Below are 14,049 nucleotides of genomic sequence, written 5' to 3'. Positions count from 1 at the left end.
GTTCCAGTTAACTCCTCTGGTCATCTCCTCACTCTTCTTAGATTCTGCCTTCAGCAAACCAAACAGTCAAGAGTCTCTCGTGTGCAGCTGCTCTGCGATTCTGCTCCTTTCATTCTCAATGTTTGACTCACCCGCCTCTCCCAGCCCTGAATTATAACCTTACCTCGCGGTTAAGCTGTAAATCACAGGTGGAATAGTTTAAAGAACATGAAGGGTAATGTAAGGCACTGCTCTGCCCTCGCTACCAATTTGTCTGACACTTTATTAGGAGGCACCATTGCGGGAACTGCTCTGAGATCTTGTCGAAGCCCAGGGAGTTGCTGGAGGATGCGGAAAGTGCTGCTTGCCAAGAAATGGACCTGAAAAATAAGTGCAATTTTATGACTTGGCTCTGCTGAGCTTCCCCGAGACCCTGCATATTTCAGCAGGTAAGAACTTGGCTTCCACTTATGCTGAGAATCGAGACATGCGGAGGGTCTCAGCAGCCTTCTAGTCAAGTCAGAGCCTCTCAAATGACGAGTTTCCAGGTCCTGGTAAATGTGTTTAATTGTGATAGCTCACTAGCTCCCTAAAGAATCTCAATGTGAATAGCTGATCATTGGTAACAACAATAATAATATCAATAATAAATAATAAGTAATATTTACTGAGTGCTTTTTGTAGTTTATCAGACTATTCTAAAGTATTGTGCTTTAGAATAAGTGCATTGTGCTTTCTATAAATTATTTATACACTAAGAAAGAAACCAATATCCTCTCCATTTTATAAAAAAAGATACTAAAGTTCACAGATAAACTTATCCAAGTTTACACAGGATTAGATCATGAAGCCTCATTTTGCAATTATGGCCCATATTTCCCTGTGTGAGCTGTACTTTCTCTGGTTTTCACACTCTCGTGTCAGTGCTGGGCTTCTGCTCCAGGACCGCGTGGTACAAGCACACTCATTGCTTTTCCTATGTTCTGCTTTGGTCTGAATATTTGCATCCCTTCAAAATTTCTGTGTGGAAATCCTAGCCCCCATGGTGATAGTATTAGGAAATGGAGCTTTCCTGGCCATGGTCAGGGCTCCTGGACTGGAGACCTTATGAATGGGTTAGTGCCATGTAAAACAGGCCTCAGACTGCTGCCTTTCAAATTCTACCACGTAAGGACACAGCAAAAATGTGCCATCTGTGAATCAGCAAACAGGACCTTACCAGACACCTAACATGCCAGTGCTTTTACCTTATCAGCCTCCAGAACTGGGAGGAATAAATTTTTGTTGTTTGTAAGCAACTATTTTATGGCATTTTGTTATAGCAACCCCATGTGCCAAGACACACTCGTTCTGTAACATCAACAACATCCCCATGCTTCAGCCTCTTTATACAGTGTCTCATTTAACTCAGATGATTATCCTGTGGAATAGGTATTACTATGTTCATGCTTCAGAAAAAATAGCTAAGAGTGCTTTGTCTCCTCCCATTGCTGGTCAGAAGTGACCAATGGCTCTTGTGACCCAAGCTTCAGTTAATCTGAGAGAAGGCCTCTGCTTGGCATATTAGCACACGTCCATTCTCATATCCTCATTTGTTAAGCATTTTATTTACTGTCTGGACAACCTTTGATAAAAGCTTGGCTAATCATCCCAGAGTTGATTGAGTATTTTTCATTCACTTTGTATATTATTCACTTGGCACTCATGTGCAAAGATATGCCTTTGCCAAGAACCATGTGTGCAAGACATAGGTAACACCTGATTCCTTTCTGCACCATGGTTTAGAATATCCTGATGTGTCAAGTCCTTGTATTTTGAGGAGCACAGCTCAGGTCATTCAGAGGTGTCTTCGACTAGAGGAAAATGAAAAAACCCTGGAGCCTGTTCTCTACCCTCGGTCTCCTCTTCATCCCTCTTAGAAATTTGTTTTGGACTTTGCTGTTGGATTATTCACGATCTGCCAGCTCTCCTCTCTAGCAATGAGGTACCGGTAGAAGTTTCAGATCAGCATTCAGGGGTAGTAAGTCATTTTTCCTACTGCTTTTCTTGGACTCCGTCAGCAGGCTGAGTGAGAGGAATTTCCCCTGAAGCGTAATTTACAGCCCTCTCACAGATGATGGATTTACAGTTTGGTGTTGAAAATGGAGTGTGCATCCTAGCTACCATTTGTTTGGAAGTTGCATATATGGGGGGAAAAAAGATGTGTATTTAAAATGATCCTAACCTGATATTTATCCTTGCTTTGAGTTTCAGGGGTGATAAATTATTTATATTACCGTTACACTATTGGTTTAACAAACTGCTAATATTTTAAATATTTTTATAGCTCCTTTGCTATTTTAAAGAGAAACCATTTAAACATGAAGAGTCAACTGTAGATTTTCTTTTCACAGATTATAATAGAAACAAATCCTGAGACTATCTTTGATCTTAAAGTTTAAAAATCTGGTGGGTGAAACATTTTAGATGGCATTTCCTTTGATAATTCTTATGATTCATTGAGTTATATTTATTTTCTTATATTCTTCAAGCAATCCAAAGAAAAGTTCGTATGTTCCCAATGTATTATGGAGCCTGTGCATCACAGATAATTTATTGCTTGATATTGAAAAATTATTAAGAGAAGAAGAAGTCAGCTGTGATGTGGATTTCTGTACACTGTGGTTACGGCTGGCAAAACTTTCAGAGCTTTCAATGGTTCTAAGGGCCTGCTATAAGCATGCATGCCATAGGTTTGCCACTACTGTTATAGTTCATTGCTTCTGTGTATTCCCTGAATAAAATGGAGACTAGCACTTAGGAAATACACAGTGCTCCCCCCCCCCCCATCACCTAGTTGGCAGTGACTGCATCTCAGAAGACTGGACATCGCTCCTCCCAGATAGTGCTAAATTATCCTACACCAGTGGGAAACACAATCTTCATCCCTTTCGTTCTCTTAACATCCTAATGGCAACATTCTAAGCTAGGTCTTGCCAACCTTGGCCCTACCGAAATTATGAATCAGCTAATTCTTTGGCATAGGGGCCTGTTCTATGCACTGTACAACCTTTAGCAACATCCTTGACCTCTACTCACTACAGGACAGTGGCACCTTATTCTCTTGAGTTGTGACAATAACAATGTCCTTACACATTGGCAAATACTCACACTTTTCCAAACCCACTCATGTAAGCCCTTCTTTCTCACCATGTAGGGCCACTAGGGGCAGTGTGAAAGAGCCCTGAGCGTTGGAATTGTTGGTAGTGGCACTTCAGCTGTTAGGATCCATGGGTTAATTAGCTCTGTTGGCTCCGGCACCATGTCACAGCGCAAGCAGCACTGTCTTTGGAGGTGGCATCCCCTTACCTTAACTGCAAAGCCTCTAGCAGTTTTCCTGACCTCTGTGAAACTGCATTTCCTTTTCCATATCCTAGATATAACAATCACTGCTCTGATGTGTCTGATGTACACTCCTGTGTAAACGCAAACTAAAGTAATGTTTGTGAAAAGCCTTGCAAGCTCAAGGTCATTGCACCCAGTATGATATCAGGATGCTAAAGCAAGAGATGATGACAGGACATTTGTGAATGTGTTCTGTGGACACTGTTTAAAGTTCTGAATTATTCTCTAGTATCCTTGTAGCTCAGAAGCAAACATGTTCGTGTGATTGCAGGTCACTGCATAATTATAACTATAAATATAATTTGGATAACTGTTTTGAAAATTTGAAAAAAAGCTGATTAAGTCTGAATTTGAAAACTCATTTTAGAAGTTCCATACCTGGCTTTTATGCTCCTCAAAGTGAGGAAATCAGTCTGAGAGGGTCCAAACCAGAAAGTGCTTCCAGAATTGGAAAGTGCACCTATAATGCACTGTGGGAGATCTGAGCATGTATTTGATGGACTCCTAGAAGGTCATTTATAGATTAATTCACTGATGAATTAATTGATTTGGGCTTCTTAAAAATTATAGCAACCAGTTTTTATAAAGCTACAGAAGAGAAACTACTACCTGCTAGATTAGCAAATAGTTGCTTGGCAAAGCAAAACGTCATGCAGTTTGAGGTTTGCACACACAATTGGGTCTTGATGCCAAGACTTCTTATTCCAATTTTAATTTCTACCCCCATCTTCTGAAAGGGACAGAGAAAATAGCCTGATTTCGCCACTGCTCAGATCATTTAAAATTTGTAGAATATGCCTGAGAAGTGGGTATTACCAGTGTGAATCCATTCTCATTATCTCATTATATCACCGGGCTTTGTTGCTCACAATTTTTGCTCTCCTTTCTCATCCAAACCGACTAAATTCCTACTTGTTTTTCCCATCCAACCTTAGGCATCGTCTCTTAGGAGAGGCTGTTCCCATCTCTCCGCTCCCAGAGTGCCTTACTCAGTCCTCCTTAAGACATCCGTGTTGTGTCGTGAATTTGAGAGTATTAAGCTTTCAGAAAGGCATCTGGCCCAGAGTAAGGAGTTAACAAATTGAAGCACAGAGGAGTTAACGAATATAGAAGAGAACTCAATGGATTTTGTTCAATTGATTTGATAAAACTGAAGTACATGAGGGAAGCTAATTGGTGGGCAGAAACACTAACCAACTTTCAAAGAGTTTAGAAGTTGGCTCGGAGAAGGCATGTAATTTTCATGTTCATGTGCCTTTAAGAGAACCAGTCTGCTAAACCCAAAGCTACCAGGATGCTAATTAACTCTGATTAGAGAATTTATTTTCAGAACTTTGTAGAGGGCTAGATAATTGTAATGTTTGCAGGGAACAAATTACTTATTATCTCTCTGAGGCATTCCCACTTGGCCAAGAGTTCTTTGATCATAGGGACGTATACACACAGGTGATCATGTATTAGTTTTACATATGAAAGCTCTGAGTTCCTTTAATCCTTATGGGACAGCAAGATTTATCAGTGGAAAACAGATCTGAACTCTCCTGACCTCACCTTGACACAGAAATCCTTAATTCGGGTATAACGACAGGCTGGAAAGAGCAAAAGCTTTTAACTAACGTCAACACACTCTGGCACTCTTTGTAATTAATCAGGGCAGAAAATTTGCAGACAAGAGAGTAACATAGGCTGCTGCAAGTCATATTCCTGTCTAATCAGCAATAGCACACACTTTTCCTTCACTCCACTTGGCGTTTGAAAAGGACCATCATTTGGAAATGACAACTTCTATTGTTGGGAATCATTGGAAACTTGGTCGGCCTTTGAAGACTCAGTGTTTATTGTTGCAGGGAAGGAATGGTAATGTGCTTTGGTTTCAATTAGTTATCCCAAATAATTCCCCCCTAGAAACCACTAAATCCAGCCCTCGCACTCTGACAAAGCCTGTCTCTATTAAATCTATGGATTATTTTATAACAAGGGAGTGTACAAGCATGAAAAAATGATGGCTGAGGATAGAAATTTTAAAAGCCCGAGTGTAAGAGTTGGAGGGCAAGAGTGAATGATTTTATTAGTGCACATAAAGGAGGTGACTTCACATTCCCAGCACGTGGGACTAGAGTCCCCTTTGTAGAGAGAAGCAGTCAGCTGTTGCCAAACCAGTGTGGGCTCTTCCATATTTTCATCACAAAGTGCTAACTCCAAAGGCAGCATTTTAAAATGAGAAAGGGCTAGTCTTTTAAAAAGAACTAGGACAGTGGAGAATACATTTCATGCTTTTAATAGGAGATTTATTTTTAAATAACTCATTTTAGATGAAGTAGGGAGGAGGATGAGGCTGGTAGGATGACTTTAGGGGACCCCGATGTTGATTTCAAGGAAGCTGTGCACCCACTGTGATTCCCAGGATCTTCATTTGTAAAAGGAGGACCCAAATAGCTACTCTGTGGGGTTAAATGAAATTGTACCCATGAATCAGAATAGAGTACATACTATTATGTTTTTTAGAACGTAATTTTAAGTAAGAGGCAGTAGGTGTAAGAATCAAAAGAAAAAAATGGACTGGAAATATTAGAAAATGGGTACTATGAAATCAAATATTTTCCACAACAGTTCTGTAGAAGAAAGTAACATTGAAGACTTAACAACAGATATGAGGTTAACATCAACCAGAAAAGATAAAGGGCACATCCCTATGTTTGGGAGTGGGGGTTGCTATTCTAAGATCTAATGTTTTGGGTGCTGGGTCATGGGAAGCGTTGTTCGGTGCAGCTGGAGCAGATGTGGGCTGTATAGGGGTGGAAAGAAAGGCCCTGGGGAAATGGCTATCAAGCTTTCTGGGTTTCACCACAAATGGAGGCATTGCAATAGGCAAATAGGAAGGGCAGCTGTACAATACTAACGCCTACGAACTTGACTGTAGAGAAACGGTTATGACAATGCTGGTACTCAGGTGCTGTATGATCAGGTGGCTGCTGGATGAACAGGACTGCATGCACTGGGGGTTCCTGAAGGCGGAATCTCAGTTGCCTTCATAGGGCAACATCTACGTAACACCAGTATCTGCTCAGAATGGAAACACGCTGGGATTTAGACAGATAACAAAACCAGACCTGTTCTGGCTGCAACTTCTTTTCCTGTATGTGGTCTTTAGGAATCCAGAAACCTGATGGGTCAGTCTTGTAGCATAAACACCCTTAGGAACCATGGTGCATCAGGCATGGGCTTCCTGGACATCTGCTAAAGGATGCTGACAGGGACTCAAATACATGGACCATAATGATGCTTAGTCCTTCTGCTTTCCAGGCACTTTTCTCATACACTTTGCTACCATCCCCTGTGTGTGTTTGTGCACTCAGGTGCCGTAGGGAGGGGTCTTTCTCTATTCCATCATGCTTGGTATTTTTTCTATTTCTTTTCATATTATATATTATACATAATAATTTATCATATTATTAACTTAAACCTCTGATAAGCAAGCATTTGTGAAAGGAAGAAGACTCTAGGTTGGTAATCAAAGAACTTTCTTCCACTAGTTGAGTGAAACAGGAAGATCAGACACATAAAAAATACGTGGTTTATTTACATACAAAATTCTAATGTGCTTGGATTTGGCAATCACTTAGATATCTTATATAGTTAACTCTAAATCAGAATATCGTTGAGATTACTAAAAAAGCATTTCAGCAAAATAAGTAGAAATACAAAATAAATTTATTCATGGGCTGGAAAATTCAATATTGTGAGGATCTCTGCAATTTGCATTCTCCAAAATGATCTTTAGAATTAATGCACTACTAGTCACAACCCCCAAATTTTTCCTCCTCCTCTTTCTCCCTTTTCTTTCTCTATGTGTTTTTCTTTCTTCTCGAGAAATTTATGGGCCATCATTATACTTTTATGGTATGGAAATGTAAAGTGCTCCTAATAGCCAAGGCAATTTTGAAAACAAATGAAGTCGGGTGACGCATCGTATTTTTCAAGAACTACCCAAGAGTTATTATGGCCAAGACAATGTACTGTAAGTATAATGTTAGAGTTACATAGACCAACCAAACAGAATGCTGATTCTAGAAACTTCCACCCAATTAAAGGAAGTAGGGTATTGCAATGGAGAAAACATATCCTTCACAAAAAGTACTGTGCATACAGTATTTATTGTATGGCCAAGTGGGACAAAAATAAAACAACCTTACACTAACTTAATATCAGCTACAAACCTTCATCCAAATCATCAACTTAGCAAAGGTAGAAGATAAAACATAAAAAATTTGTGTGGCATGAGGAAAAGTAAAGATTCACTACATGATGGATAAAAGTCACAAGCTATAAGCCATTTGAAAATATTAATTGAACATTATTAGAAGTAAAAATGTTTGCTCTTTGAAAGTCACCAGTGATAAAAACATTGAATCTCAGACATGGCAAAAACATAACATGTTTATTTTGCAAAGAACTAGTGAGTAGAATGTTTAGAAACTCTTTTCCTAAATCAGATGAATAACCTAATTAAAAATAGGGAAATATTTGACTGACATACCACAGAAGATATGTTAGTGGTTAACAAGTATATGAAAAGATACTCAACATTATTATCAGAAAAGTGCAAGTTACTATCTTAACGAGTCGAATCTGTCTACCCACCAAATGTCTGAGATTAAAAAGACTAACCACCTTAAGTGCTGGAAAAGCTGGAGAGCCATTAGAATATTCATATTTTCCTGATGAAAGGATAAAGTGCTACAACTAATTTTGAAAACCGGAAATTGCTTGAAAAGTCAACTACATACTTCACATAGAAGCCAGAAATTCCATAAAAGAAATGGATGCAAATGTTCATGATGGAACTTATATGCAAATATTCATAGCAGCCTTTTGTGTAATAGTCCCAAACTGGAAACAGTTCATCAACTGATGAATGGGTAAACAAAATGTAACATATACAAACAATGGAACACTATACAGAAAGAATAAAGGAATGAAATATTGAGACATGTTTCAGCAGTGAGTAAAGCTCAAAATTAAGCTAATTAGAAGAACTCTAGCAAAATGGCTATAATTATATAATTTCACTGATTGAAAGTGTCTAGATGAGGCAGATTTATCGAAGAAGAAAAGCAAAGCCTGAATTGCCTTAAGCTAGGGGCAGGGAAATGAAAGAAAATTTTAAGATGACACAGCTAACATGTTGAACGTATCTGTCCTGTCTGGGTCATAATGAGTGATAAGAAATTGTCCTGGGCTGCATATAAAATAATACAGCATGTATTTTAATGTATACAAGTAACAAAATGTCTTTTCTAAAAAGTATTTTTATTATAATACAGTTGTGTCTAACCTGCAGGTCACCAGTTGAACATGATCTATATAATGGTTATTAAGATATTTAACTACATATATAAATGCATCAAACTGCTTTTATTGCATGTTCATTGTGTCTCCTAAAATGTTCTAAAATATAGGAATCAATAGTGGATAGTGAGTGCAGAATTTAACATTGTCTACTGCAAAAGAACATAATGTAGTGTCACATAGAAAATACCTGGAAAATACAGATTGAGTATCTCTAATCTGAGCCCTTAAAAGCTTCAAGTTTGGGAACATTTGAGATTTCCAGATTTGTGATCCTCAGTAGGTAAAGTTCATGCAAATATTCCAAAATTGGACACAAATCAGAATTAAAAACACTTCTAGTCCTAAGATTTTTAGATAAGGGAACCTCAACCTACAGTGGACTCTCGGTTTTTCTTCCCTTATTTCCCCTTTCCCCTCATCTTTCTCTCTTTCTTTCTTCCTCCATTCTGTTCATACTCGTATGTCCTGCTGAACAATTCTTATGTTTCCCACATGACAACTCACCAGTGCTAATCTCTGCTAACGTGTGGCTGGCCGTGGTCTCAATGTGTGATTCCTCTCAGATGTCCCTTAGTGAGAAACTCCTGAGAAGGTCTACCCATGGCTTTTCTGAGGGATTGGTCCCTGGAGATGGAATATTTTCTATACAGTAGACTTTGGAAGAAAGCTGTTATTAATTAGCCCAATGTATTCTTGGCTAGAGAAATGTTGTAACCATTTATTTAGTAGAAAAACAAACATAAATCTCCAGATAGGCACTCGGTATTAATCAGACAAGTGGAATTCCAAGCTTTATCCCTCATGTTTAGTCTTTGTTGCTGCAGGAGGCAGGGCGGCATGGGTGGAAAGAGCATCACCCTTTCAGTCCAGCAGACCTCGGTTTGAATAATAACACTACTTGTTAGTAATGTGACAAGGAGCTCCTAACCTTACATTCTTTGCTCCAGTCTGATGTTTGGAAATGAGGTTTTAACGAGGGATATGACCTAGACTGAAAGAGGTTCCCACTCTGAGGTAAACGAAGTAGTTTCAGCCTACTAGACAGTCTGGTCTGGGGTGCAAACGAACCAGGAAATACACGACTATTCTAGTGCAATGGCACCTGAGATCTGCTTTTGTGATTACTTCCTATTTTATTCTTTAGTAGCTGTAGGAAAACAGATGTAATTAAAAGTGAATTATAGGTTAAGGAACTATCTGGCTGGTTGTTCTGTGCTCCAGTGACCTGAATTAATGGCTGGAACTAAATGTCCAGAAGTTCTGACACTGCATTTATAAGGCACCAGCCTGTTCCTCAAAATGTGTCTTTGCTTATATTATTCTGCTTGATTATCACAAAGGCCCAGTTAGGAGGGGATCAAAGGATTCCACTCATCTATGTTTCAAAGGCAAAAGAACAGATGCCAACCTATATCAAGGGGTTGATTAAGATTTGTAGCTGATTAATGGAAAAGGGAAGCCTGAAATTCTTACCCTCAATGTGGTCCTTTCTCCTTGAGTGACACTGTCTGTCCCCTGCAAAATGGTGTATTCAGGGCCATCCCTTATTTTAGTCTTTGTACCCAACTATGGTCCTTGTGATGTGGCTGGACACTGAAATAGTTTGGAGTTGGAATGTGTCTGCTAAAGACTTGTGTGTTGAAAGCTTGGTCACTAGCTGGTGGCATCACTGGGTAGAAAGCTTAGGAACTGTGACTTAGTTAAAGGGTGTAGGTCACTGGGGTGGGCCCATGAAAGGAATATGGGGACCATGATCACTTTTCTTTCTCTTTGCTTCGTGATAACCATCATGCAAGCACCCTTGCCCTCACTTCCACTAACCTGGTGTTCTCTCTCACTACAGACCCCTAGCAATGGAGCCAGGCAATCGTGGACTGAAACCTCTGAAGCCATAGCCAAAATAAATCTTTCCTCTATTAAATGATTTTCTCAGGCATTTTGCCACAGCACTGGAACGCGGACTAATGCAGACATTTATAGGTTTGGTTCATGCCTCACATTTAAGGTTGTGTTATCTTTCATATACAGAAACATCTTTCTGGAGGGCACCCATCAGATCTTCCTGGAGGAAGTCTGGTTTATTGAAAAGTGCATGGGGTTTGGGAATAGATAGACTCATGCAATGTCTCTATTACAATGTTTACTATTTGGGTTTTTCCTTGCTCGCTTTTGCTTGTTTGCAAACTTTTTGTTGTGGAATCACTGTTTCCTCATCATTCAAAATAAGTTTTTGTAAGTGGTACAATGACATATGCACAATTCGGTAGTAATTACCGACAAATGAATGATTTGCCGTTCCCTCTTCCCTTCCTACACAATTTTGGCCCAGTTTCAAGTTATAAAGGAAAGAGCAGTCAGTAGAGGGATGAGGAAGTCAGCCGAGGGACCAAGAGGAAAACAGGGATCTGTTCCTGTCTTCTCCTTTAGTGTTCTTCAGGAAACCATCACCCAGCTTTAATCACAGTGGATAAATGTGCAACATTTGAAAAACTCTAAAACATTTTGTTAGCCAGGTGTAGTGATGCACACCTGTCACCTCAATATTCTAAAAGGCTCAGGCAAGAAAATTGGCGTGGCAAATTCAAGCCCAGCCTGCACAATTTAGCTACTTCATGAGATTTTGTCTCAGAACAAAAAATAATGAGGGATGGGAATGTAGCTCTATCCCTAGTGCAACAAAACAAAACAAAAACAAAAACAACATGCATATAAACAAGAAGCCCCACAACATCTTTTAATTCTCAAAGCAGACTTGGAGGCAAAATAAGACCACTAGTTTATTTTCAGCTCTTATTCAAAACAGAGCCTTTGTTTATTCTTGCTTTGTCTGCAGAATGATCTTGTTCTTGTGGTCAAATGAACTTTAAAACATAACTATTGCTTTCTCTCCAGGGAAGGCCTATCAAAATTCCTTCAGGGTCTGGGATTTAAATGTTATCTCATGTACTGGAGGAGCCGTAGAGGTTATATGACACAAGGCTTTCATTTCACAGATGGAGAAATTGAAACATGGGAAAAAGGAATATCATATTCAAGTTCACCCAGGGAGAACCCGGGGTAACCTTCCAGTTCCCCTGAAACTCCTCTTGCAGATATGTTCACTATGGCACTTTTCTGATCAAATGAAAATCCCAAAAGTGATCTTTTTGACATTGTTCCATAAGCCTTCTTAGTAATTATCAAAATGGGAACTTATCCATATAAAACAAAGCTATTTGGAAGAAGTTTAGAGGTAGGAGTTTTACTTACATCAAGGAGTGATTGTTATGCACAATTGATTTGCTTGGAAAACCCTTTCTTTCTAAAGTGAAGTCCATGGATGGGATTTTAAACCCCTGAAATGAAATGCATAATTTCTCATGTGTTTCAGATGAGAGGGTGGATAGACTTTAAAATCCCCAGAGACATCCATACACACAAACTCCCTTCAAAAACTCTTATACACAGGGACAAAGAAATGATTTCTGGAGTATCCTAGTTTTTTAATTGAAGAAAATGTCCAGATACTTTTTGTTAGACAGGCTTATGTTCTAATTGTGTGTGGTCGTCAGTGGAGGCTGGGAACACACAGGCAAATCTCCACGAACCATCTCTTGCTCTGGAGGGTGGTGGGTCAGGATCCCAGAACAGAACTAATTCGGGGCAGTGACCTCAGGGGAATATCACTGAATTTCAGTTTTTCTTGGTGGACTCAATATGTAGATCAAGCGTCTTTGGGCTTAGAATATGAGGGGTGAAGTTGATGTTGAAAATTAATGTAAAATACTCAACTATTATCATGCGATGCCCAAGTTCCATATTTCTTGATTCCTTAGTTCAAAATAAATATACAATTACTAAATTGTGCATCTACTAGTTATCTGCCAGTGTGGCTATGAACCTGAGAGGGGGAAAATATCTCAAATACTTTTAACAGAAAAGATGTACCATTTATTGATATGTTTAGCTCAGCTGAGGCAGAGAAATGCTGTGTTATCAGCAGGTTCTCAAGTTCTTGCTGAGGATTTGAGCTTACATAGCTTTGCCACCATTTGGGCTCATTTCCCAGAGAGCACAGAAGAATTTGGTGGACTCTCTTGTCCTCCTCTCTCCTGTTCTTCCTGTCATTTCAGCATCTTCGTTCCTGAAGCGCAGTCAGTTTCATGCCCTTGGCTCCCCTGGGATCATTCAAGAATGCAGGACCCTGTCCCTACTGCCTTACCCACTCGCCCCTTACTGCTCCTTCTGGTCTTCCTTCTTAAGGAAGGGGAATGTCATATTACAAAGGACTGGGCATTTATGTGGTGACTCAAAACCTTACCTTTGTGCAATGTGTAAGAAGTGTGTGTGTGCGTGCACCCTGTGGATGCCTCTGCATCCTTAGTGTAATATTTCCCCAATGTTCTCTGCTCTGTCAAAATGAGAACAAATGCAACATAATACTCTTTGGGGACAGTCAGTTGACAAGATATTTGTGGCATCCGATAGTCTATCAGCAGTGGCTGGAGCTGGGAGAAATAGAGAGGCATCACACAGGTTTATGCTGTGATAGGGATGACAGCATCACTTCATTTGCCAAGAACCAAGTACAGACAAGGTACGAGGACTACAGAGTAAACTCTCCAAGTCGCATCTGCAGCCCAGTGGCTATTCCAGTCACACATTTTAGACTAGTCAGGTTGTGGAGCTCAGGTGCACCAAGTGTGAAATATAATTAGCATTTCTTATTAGAGGCTTTAAAAGTAAGGAAGGGACAGCCTGCTTGGTTTGCCCCGTGGTCATGATGAAAACACTAACATGGTAGAGGGCTTGTTGGTGAGTGTGGCATTCTCTTGGGGGGGGGAGGGGTCTGCCAAAGTCAGCAGAGATCCAGCTTCAGACTCCTACACTTTGACTCATCCTACTAGTTCTGTTCTAACCTCCCAACCTGCACACCCCCTCTCTAGACTCTGTTCCTATCAGGAGCCCTGGCCTCTACTTTATTGGCTGGGCTGGGTTTCTGTTTCCATGCAAGATTCTAGAAAGAACTTGGTGATGTGGCTTGGATCCTGTATCCTGGGTAAAATTCAGCCCACTTGTTGATTCTTCTTCATGAATTTGGCTGAAGGACATGATAACACATGGAGATCAATTTTGCCATGAGAATGTTTCTTCTTGCCAAAGTGTAGACTGTCAACCTCACAGCTACAGCCTTCATGAGGAAACAGTGTCTTTCATACCATCCTAAACCACTGGAGAGTGACTGTAGAGGTAGGTGTGAGAAACAGAATGAAAAAGAGAGTTGAAAGATCCAACCGACCCAAGGATGTACTCTGAGTACCAACATAGGCATTCTCTTGATTGTCTGGACCCCGC

General features: G+C 39.9%; 1 long non-coding RNA gene across 3 annotated transcripts in view; it reads left to right on the top strand.

Annotated features, from left to right (window-relative positions):
* Positions 1–269: 269 nt before the first annotated feature.
* Positions 270–14,049, top strand: part of LOC134475799 (uncharacterized) — a 61,102-nt gene continuing 47,322 nt past the window's right edge. For all 3 annotated transcript variants that reach the window (XR_010047065.1, XR_010047066.1, XR_010047064.1), the window contains exon 1: positions 270–428. This is a non-coding gene — a long non-coding RNA (uncharacterized LOC134475799). The remainder of the gene's footprint in view (positions 429–14,049) is intronic.

Source organism: Cavia porcellus, unplaced genomic scaffold (assembly GCF_034190915.1).
Source record: "Cavia porcellus strain 051 isolate PalLab524CR breed Dunkin Hartley unplaced genomic scaffold, mCavPor4.1 scaffold_4, whole genome shotgun sequence".
NCBI classification, from domain to species: domain Eukaryota; kingdom Metazoa; phylum Chordata; class Mammalia; order Rodentia; family Caviidae; genus Cavia; species Cavia porcellus.
Note: the sequence above shows the minus strand (reverse complement) of the source record. Positions and strands in the feature narration are given on the sequence as shown.